Source organism: Saccopteryx leptura, chromosome 5 (genome assembly GCF_036850995.1).
Source record: "Saccopteryx leptura isolate mSacLep1 chromosome 5, mSacLep1_pri_phased_curated, whole genome shotgun sequence".
Classification (NCBI taxonomy): domain Eukaryota; kingdom Metazoa; phylum Chordata; class Mammalia; order Chiroptera; family Emballonuridae; genus Saccopteryx; species Saccopteryx leptura.
In genome coordinates this window covers 162,740,466-162,750,102 of record NC_089507.1, presented here as the reverse complement: position 1 = coordinate 162,750,102, position 9,637 = coordinate 162,740,466, and positions in this window count along the sequence as shown.

The following is a 9,637-nucleotide window of genomic DNA, read 5'->3' as shown; positions in this document are numbered from 1 at the left end:
CACACACACATTTACATAGGAGAGGTAGTTTCGGTGGGGACAAATGCCCGCAAATGACTCATTGCTATAAGAAAAGGTTTATTTTGGCTTTTCTCTTCCTGCACCTGGCTAGCCATTCACCCCTTTCCCCACAGATGTGGTGGAATGTCTGGGAATCCATGTTTTCCTCCCCTTGTATTTACAATACAATGCCAAGGGCCATCCTGGTTATGCCAATCACACAGTACGGAGACTATTCTCACAATTTCTCTGCACACCTTAACCCAAATTAATAAAATGTTCTCCAAGCCTCCTAAAATATTAATATTAATTCTGTAGCCTTTGGTACTTTACAACACCTGCGGGTGAAATGGCTCAGTGGCTCCTCACTCTATCCTCAACTCTTCCAAAAATCGAGGAGAAAGGTATGTTGTAAATTACTGTACCCCAGATGCTGAAAAGTACCGTACCTCACTGCTGTGGGTTTACGTAGAAACACCAAGTCCAGATGAGTTTTGAAGGGTTTTATTAAAGGAGGAGATTTATTAAATATGCTGGCCCCATATGGCTGACATGGGGCATTTGCAGACCCAAATCATGTGCGCCAAATACATTTCAGAGGCTGGTTATATACCCTTGATCACACACAGGCTGGGGGAAGCATGACATCATGACACAATTGTTAACAAGCCCATAACATTTGTTTAGGGGATACACAAGAACATTAAAACATTTAAGGTAACACAGTCAAAGATATTCACAAATATTTTAGTATTTATCTCCCGTCCTTTGTTCAGAGGTATTTACTCTCAGGATTCTAGGAAGGGAGGAGGAACCACAATCAACGTAGGGTGGTATGTAAATTCTGTCTCTTATTGAAAGAGAAGAAGTTCTTCAGTTAACCTTTATTCTAGATTTAAAACTAAATGACCCATTGTCCTTGCAAGCCAGAAACTTCCACATTCTTCTCCCTCCTTCCCCAAAGGAAGAATGGGACAGGAAAGTCTGACCTTTCCTCCTAGAATATCAATATTAATTTTGCAGCTTTTTGGTACCTTACTACATTCCCCACTGGGTTTATATTCTAAGTCAAATCTTTGACTTAATTTTATGTTTTTTTTGTTTTTTTGTTTATTACAGAGACACAGAGAGAGAGTCACAGAGAGAGAGGGATAGATAGGGACAGACAGACAGGAACAGAGAGAGATGAGAAGCATCAATCATTAGTTTTTCGTTGCGACACCTTAGTTGTTCATTGATTGCTTTCTCATATGTGCCTTGACCGTGGGCCTTCAGCAGACTGAGTAACCCCTTGCTTGAGCCAGCGACCTTGGGTTGAAGCTGGTGAGCTTTTGCTCAAAACAGATGAGCCCACACTCAAGCTAGCAACCTCGGGGTCTTGAACCTGGGTCCTTGGCATCCCAGTTCGACGTTCTATCCACTGCGCCACCACCTGGTTAGGTTTAATTTTATGTTTTATATTCTAAGTCAAATCTTTGACTTAACTTTACGATCGAGCATGAGGCTGTTGAGTAGGAATATTAGCTCATAACATGTAGCAGATATTTAACAGACAGCATTAATAGCAATATGGTTCATTAAAGAAACAAATGTTATTGATTAATTTCTTATAAACTGTACAAACTTTTTGCAATTTATATAAAATTAATTGGTTTTTTTTAACCCTAGTTTTCCTTTTCCCCCAAAGTCTGATTAAAAGGGAGTCCTTAGTGAGTTTTTTTATACATTAGTCATATGTAGACCAACCAGCTTCCGGTTTGTGGTTGAAGTAGGGCATACCATCTTTCTCAGGGTTAACTTACAGGGGTTGGTGGGGTCAGTCTCTGCTGTCCTATGAGAGTGTCTCTGCTGGGACTGCAGGCTTCAACCGGTTATGGTGGACCCAGGTGTGCATGCCTTCTATCTTGGCATTAGTGGGAGTGGTCAGGATACCCATCTATGTGGGAGTCAGTTTTTGGGTGATGTACTTCTTTACTGAGACTGAGTCCCCAGGCTGAAAAGGGTGTACTGGATCTCCTGGCAGTGCTGGAAGCACCTTTCAGACAGTCTTTTGAACAGTCTGCTGAGTAACCTGCAGACCCTGCAAGTACTTAAGGAAGGAGTAGTTACTTAACTTAGCTTTTATCTCTTCTCTGAGTTTTGATAGTAAGGTGTTTTTTTTTAAACATTATTTTAAAAGGCGTAAATCCTTCTTTATAGGGGGTACACCTTGCCCTAAGGAGGGCTAGTGTGAGTAAGGTTGGCCAGTTTTTACCTGTTTCAAAACCAATTTAGTTAGAGTTTCTTTTAAGGTCCAATTCAAATGCTTTACCTGCCCTGAACCTTTGTGGCCTGTGAGCATAATGTAACTTCAAATTAGTTTCTAATTATTATTGGGTTCCTTTCTTACTAGCTGTGAGAGTCTGGACACAAACGCAGGCCCAAGATTAGAATGGGCAAGCTAAATTTGGAAAGAATTCTATATAGCAACTTCCTAACAACTGTCACTGTGGCCCCACTTTTAGAAGAAAAAGTTTTTACCTATTTGCTAATTATTTTATTAAAGTTTAGTTCTAAATGTTTATTTGGGAAAACTCCTTTCTCCTTGTTTCTTTTTATAATTTCCTTACTTTGCTTAGTATTCATTTGGACATAAACCAAACATTCAGATGTTATGCCTTCTGTAATAGATTTTAAGTTTGCCTTTTCTTATTATTCTTTTCTTGTTGGCAAAATCTTTTTCTAATCAGTTTTGAATAAACCTTTAGTAACAAGGGTTTTAGTGAAGTTCCTAACCCCACTGGTTTTGGGTATTATTTTCATACTCATTGAATTCCTAATTTCTATGTTCCGATTTTGAGGCAGACTGCAAAAATATAAAACAAATAACAAAATTAAAACAGCTAATTCTAACAGATACTATAACAAGTGTTCCAATACAATGAATTGACCACAGCCCACTAGATTATTAAACAAAGTCTTAACCAATATAACAGGATTCAAAATAAAATTCTTACAGTCTTAAATGTCCTTAACATGTTAATGTAATTTTCTTAAGTCCATGTTGACACTATTACTGCTTCATATTTTTTGCAATTGTAACCTAATCCCCACTTCAGTCTGAGAACTATCCCAAGGAGCAGGAGTCACACACACTTAGGAAAAGTCCACAAGGCACTGGAGGTGTGGTCACATTTCCACACTTTTCAGCTAGAGTCCAAATCCAATGACCACTGCTTCTAGCTGGCAATGATTCAGGTAGACTGGAAGAGCCCTCTGAAGTACATATGGAGACAGAGCTTTTGTTTTCTTTAAACTGGAGAGATGAACCCAGGGTGCCTTTCCCTGAGGCTTTGCAACTGTGGCATGATGAAGAGAACTTTGGGATACACTATGCTGAGGTGTCAGAGGTAAATTTACCTAAATTAGGAGCAGGTCCCAGCCTAAAATAGGCATGGGTCATTGAGACAAGAGGAATAAAGGAGACATTATACATTAAACAAAGAGAAAGAAAATAGGATTATCAATACCCACAATAGAGATCATTGAGGGATAAATAAAACCTGAATACTCAGGCAAGGCACAGTAAGTGGCCCTTGTGTTTACAAGAAATGAGACTAGTTTACCTGCTACTTGGAAGAAATAACCTGAGCTTGTCCATGGTGATGTGAGATGGGCCGATGGCCCTGGGCACTTTTAGTCTTCAGTGGTAAGTCCCAGCAGGATGGGCAAGGTCAGGTCACAGGTAGCTGGAGCACGGCTGGAAGACTGAGCCCTCCCTTTGAGGAGCAAGGGGGCAGCTTACTTTCCAGTGTCCCTTTTTTCCATAGCAAAGGCATGTCCCTGGTAGGAGCCGAGAAGCCTGGCAGGCCTTAGCTTAATGACCTTCCTTTCCTCTCTTGAAGCAGATCCCTGATGGAGTCCTATGAAGCCCCTTTGGGGTGTTGGAGCCTTTAAGAGAGTATGCCAAGAGCTGGTATTTTGCCTGATTTCTTTTTGGGCTCTATTTGCCTTTTCTGTTTCTGTTTTGGTTATTATAGACCTTAAAAGCCATGCTCCGAAGACCTCACTGAGGAGCTTGAGGGCCCACATCTGTCTATATAAACTTTTTCCTTATATCTGGAACTGATTGGAAAAAGACAAAAACAGCGTTATTAGCTGGATCAAATAAAAGAGGGTAGAGGTTTGCAAGAGAAACAGGTTTGGCGTCTCCTTTAGGATTCCTCTTTTTTATATTATTTACAATTAACTTTTAAGCATTTGTTGAGCATATTTATTTATGCTATAATTTTACTGATAGGCTAATTAATAGTTATATAAAAAGACATTATTAAAAATTATTATATATTTTCCTAATTTCTAAACCAAAATTTTAATATCACAGGGCTATGAAACAGCAAATAAAAAGAATTAACAAAAAACTTTTGAAATAACACATATATTTTTAACCTAGTGGTCAGAAAATTTAATAGTCAATACAGCCAAATATTAACAGTACAATAACTGAAAATTTTTTGAAAGCCAAATTCTAAACCTAAACTATATAAGTAGGCATACTCCCTACCAAGGCAGTGCCCACACATGGCACTTCATTGGAGAGCTACACCCAAGGGGGGCAAAAGTCCCCATGTGGTCCACCAGCTGTTTACGAGTGGCAGTTTGCCAACCAGGGTTCTTGGGGAAGGGGGAAGAGGCAGAGGCATCCAGCAGGCCTGTCCCTTTTTGCATGTCCAAGAACTAAGCCGACTTTCACCCCTCCTTCCCCTCAGCAGCTGTCTAGCTTTACTTCTTATAACAAAAGAAGCAAATTAAAAATATAAATTTTACAGGCCCTGGTCGGTTGGCTCAGTGGTAGAGCATTGGCCTGGCATGCAGGAGTCCCGGATTTGATTCCCGGCCAGGGCACACAGGAGAAGCGCCCATCTGCTTCTCCACCCCTCCCCCTCTCCTTCCTCTCTGTCTCTCTCTTCCCCTCCCGCAGTGGAGGCTCTATTGGAGCGGAGTTGGCCCGGGTGCTGAGGATGGCTCTATGACCTCTGCCTCAGGTGCTACAATGGCTCTGGTTGCAGCAGAGCAATGCCCCAGATGGGTGGAGCATCGCCCTCTGGCGGGCATGCCGGGTGGATCCCAGTTGGGCGCATGCAGGAGTCTGTCTGACTGCCTCCCCCTTTCCAACTTCAGAAAAATACAAAATAAATAAATAAATAAATAAATAAATAAATAAATAAATAAATTTTACAAATTTACCTTCCTAACAGTGGGTTGCTTTAGCCTACATGAGGTTTCCAATTTCCCTGCAATTCCCCGAATAATTTTTTTACAATTTTTTTATTATTATGGCTAAAGCAGTGGGTTTCCCTCATGAATCCTATGCCTCCCATGTCAGATAACAACCATGTCATACGAAGAAACTGGGAGACCTGGAGGGGACCCAACACCCACCTCAGCCTCATGGGAGAGAGTTGGAATCCTCTCCCAGTGCTAGTTTTGTATATTTTACACTTACTTTTCCTTCTATAATTTTTACACCAGTGGAGGGCAACAAGCCACCAGTTCCAATCCATGGAGGGCCCACACGACCCCTATGTCCTAGGGAGGGAAAGGGAGAGGCAGCCGGGGGGCCTGTCTCTGATAATTCCATTCCCTATAATCTTGTTACTCATGATCCCATCACTCATTCTGGAGTTGCAATTTATTTCAAGGAACTGATAACCAGCAAGGTCCATGCCCATGGTTTGTTAATTTCTAAACCTTTTTACCTGGCCCTATTTTCTTTTCTTTTACAACCTGAGGCAGGCCGACCCCTAGCCTAGCCTAGCGCCTGGAGGCGGTGGTGGGGCTCGGCTCTTGGTGCTCGGCCTGCTTCCCTTTGTCCCCCTCCCGCTCAGGTGCGCTGCAGCGGATGAGGCAGGAGTGTGACGGGTGGGGAAGGAGCAGGCCTGCGCTCGCTTCTCTCTGTCTGCGCCCCTGCTTGGCTTTTTACTTTTTCTTTATTTAAATTGCCCACTTGCTGGACCTTTCCTCGGCTGGAGAAACACTTTCCCGGGTGTATTCCCTGTTGTAGTATGCGCACTGATTTTTTTCCTAGCAGAGTCTTAATTCTTTCTCTTGAATCCTCTTTCTGTCCTAGATGTAAATCTGGCTGGAATAAGAAGACGTAGCCCCCTTTTTGTATGGAGCAAGCTTGTAGCCATTGTGGCAGATTCATTGTCAAATTTAACCATGGATCAATGTATGGAAACTGATCAGGGTGGCCTGGATTCTCAGTTATGATGTTCCAAACTGCCCTTACTAGCCAGAGATTAAAAGTCCCGGCCGATGGCCATCCAACCCCAAAGGTGGGTTATTCTGATTCAGAGTGCAAAGCCTTTGCTTGAACCATTTAATTCTGTATCCATGGTTGTCTCCATAAGCTTTTTGAAAGTGCTTTAGAAAACAACCTAAGGGGGTCCCCTGTGTACTGGACCCTCCTCCCATATTTAATAGATAGAGCCATCAATTTGCAAAATTGAAACTAGTCCTGGAAAATCCAGGAATTAGCACACTAATAAAAGCAAAAAGATAAGACAGATAATTAACTAACACCCAGAATAAAGAATGTTTGACTATAGAGGTATTAATTATTACACAAGACAAGAGGAAGAAGCCAGCAGAAGAGAATAATTTCTTCAGGGGAGAAGTCAGACAGAGTGCCCTGAAGCCAAAGGTCTTGGATCCAAGAACAAAGAATTTACACTACAAACAATTCACCATTTAAGATTGCCCTTTAGTTTTAAGCCAGAAACCTCCAATTTTTGACATAAGAACTTAAACCAGGCCTTAAAATCAAACACATTTAAATATTAAACCAAGACTTCATATACACAGATCACAAATCAAGAAATTTAAATGAGCACACTTTATTTATTCTAATTAAAATTATACCAGAGATTTTTTCCTGATGAACACAGACAAAGCTCAATAGACAAGAAAAGAGTTCCCCCTAGTGGCCTCTCAGGTGCTTGCAGGCCGCGTCCCTCACATATTAATTCACTCAAGGGTTTCAGACAGAAACATCAAAAACAAAAACTCAGATCTCAACAAACACAAAGGTGTCCCTGGAAGTCCGAGAAGAGACCAATCAATCCAGGTTAACTCAGTCTCCACTGATGCACTGCAATGTGAGACTCATTAATCCTAGCTAATTTAGTCCCCACTAATGCCCTCCTAGAGCACAAACATCCCCACTAATGTCTTTTACTGAAAACACAACTAGATTCCTCTGAAAGTCCTAGACGAGACCTGGTCTCCGCTGATGCCTTCCTAGAGTACAGCCAGACATCTCCCAGCAAAGCCCGAGGCAGGATCAACAAACTCCCCACCGATGTCTCAGACTTGGAGAGCCTACTGTGAGAGTGTGACCACGTTCAGTCCTCTACGTAGTAGTCCAAATCGACTATTCCAAAACAGAACAGAAAAGCAAGAATTCAGAGGAGAGCTAGAATTCAGTAAAGTAAAAGAGCTGCTTTACCTACCTCCTTGATTTCTCTGCCAAATTGTCCAAATCGTCGAATTTGGGAACCAGGAGGCGTCTGCTGAAGAACTGTCCAAACCCACAGGAAAACAGGGAGCCCTGAAAACATCTCAGGTGGCGCCTCTCCTCGAGATTCCAGCGGGGTCAGGCAGCCCCCCGGAGAGACCAGCCAATTCAGGGTGTCTCTACCTGGTGACGCAAGACACAGCAGCCCCACATTGGGTGCCAAATGTTGTAAATTACCGTACCCCAGATGCTGAAAAGTACCATAAAGACACCAAGTCCAGATGAGTTTTGAAGTGTTTTATTAAAAGAGGCGATTTATTAAATATGCTGGCCACATATGACTGACATGGGGCATTTGCAGACTCAAATTGTGTGAACCAAATACAATTCAGAGGCTGGTTATATACCCTTAATCACACACAGACTGGTGGAAGCATGACATCATGACACAATTGTTAACAAGCCCACAACATTTGTTTAGGGCAGGAGTAGTCAACCTTTTTATACCTACTGCCCACTTTTGTATCTCTGTTAGTAGTAAAATTTTCTGACTGCCCTCTGGTTCTACAGTAATGGTGATTTATAAAGTAGGCAAGTAACTTTACTTTATAAAATTTATAAAGCAGAGTTACAGCAAGATGGAAATTCTGGGAGGAGGAAATAGTAACTACTAGACCTTCTTCCTCCCATATTTCTGGTTCTAATCCAGGTCACTATTATTTGTGCTTGCCACAGTGAAACAACCTGGGGAGTGCCTAATAAAGTAGCTGTCACCAGTCCTCGAAGGTCCTCAGGCACCAAAGACACAAAGTCCTTACAAGCGTCGAGGTACCTCCTGCCTCTCTGAGGAGGCGGCTCTTACCCACGTCGGAACCACAGGAATCAGGTAAATTTGTAATATAACTCATCTTTATTATTTCACTCCACTGAGTATATTTGCACACACATTTTCCAGAATATGTTATAGTAAGGGTGATACAGGGTACAAAACTATGAATAATGTCAGTCCATGAACTTATAAATGGCTTAATCATGAAAGTAAGCTGATATTTTCAAAAAACAAAGGCGATGGCATAGCCCTGGCCGGCTGGCTCAGTGATAGAGCGTTGGTCTGGCACGTGAAAGTCCCAGGTTCGATTCCTGGCCAGGGTACACAGGAGATGGGCCCATCTGCTTTTCCACCCTTCCCCCTCTCTTTTCTCTCTCTCTCTCTCTCTTCCCTTCCCACAGCCAAGGCTCCATTGGAGCAAAGTTGGCCCAGGCATGAGGACGGCTCCATGGCCTCCACCTCGGACATTAGAATGGCTCTGGGTACAATGGAGCAACCCCCAAGATAGGCAGTGTATCACTCCCTAGTGGGCTTTGTTAGGTGGATTTCAGTCGGGCTCATGTGGGAGTCTGTCTGTCTGCCTCCCAACTACTCACTTCAGAAAAAAAAAAAAGGCAATGCCATAGATCCTGTCCCCAAAGCATCTGTGACATGGTCAATATTGAGACCATCTGGCCCTGCATCACCTCGGAGACAATTCCATAATTCTCACTTCATACAGCGCCCCCATCAGGCAGCTCTCAATATTACCTGCTCATCCCTGAGCAGAACATCACCATCTGGGGACCCAGATGCAGCCAAAGTGCAGAAGCTGCATGAGAATGAAGCTGGACTGTGGGCACCACACGGGGCCCCTGTGGCCCACCCCGGACATGAGACGAAACCATGAGCTCCCAATGTGTTTAGACCATTATTATGTGAGCTCTTTGATTTTCAGCTCAATTCCTAACCCTGAAGTGAAAAAGAAAGAAGGAGAGAAGAGAGGTGCAAAGGAATTGTCAATAACCCTTTCTAGAGGAAAACTAGAATTAAATTTAGAATTTAAAAATTTTGCAAGGTTGTCAATCTTGGCAATTTTACTGTGCTTCTGATTTCTGTTCTAGTCTATTTCATTTATTAATTTTATTTTTCTGCTCTTGTCTGTTTCACTGTGATGATTTAACTACATAATCTTTTGAAATCTCAGAAAATTGTGTCATTTTCTCAGGGACAACAAATGGGGGCTGCCTGGGTCCCTCCGCATTCAGACTTGAAAAGAAGAGGGCACAAAGGGACAGCCACCCTGTCAGGAAAGGACAGCTCAGGGGCCG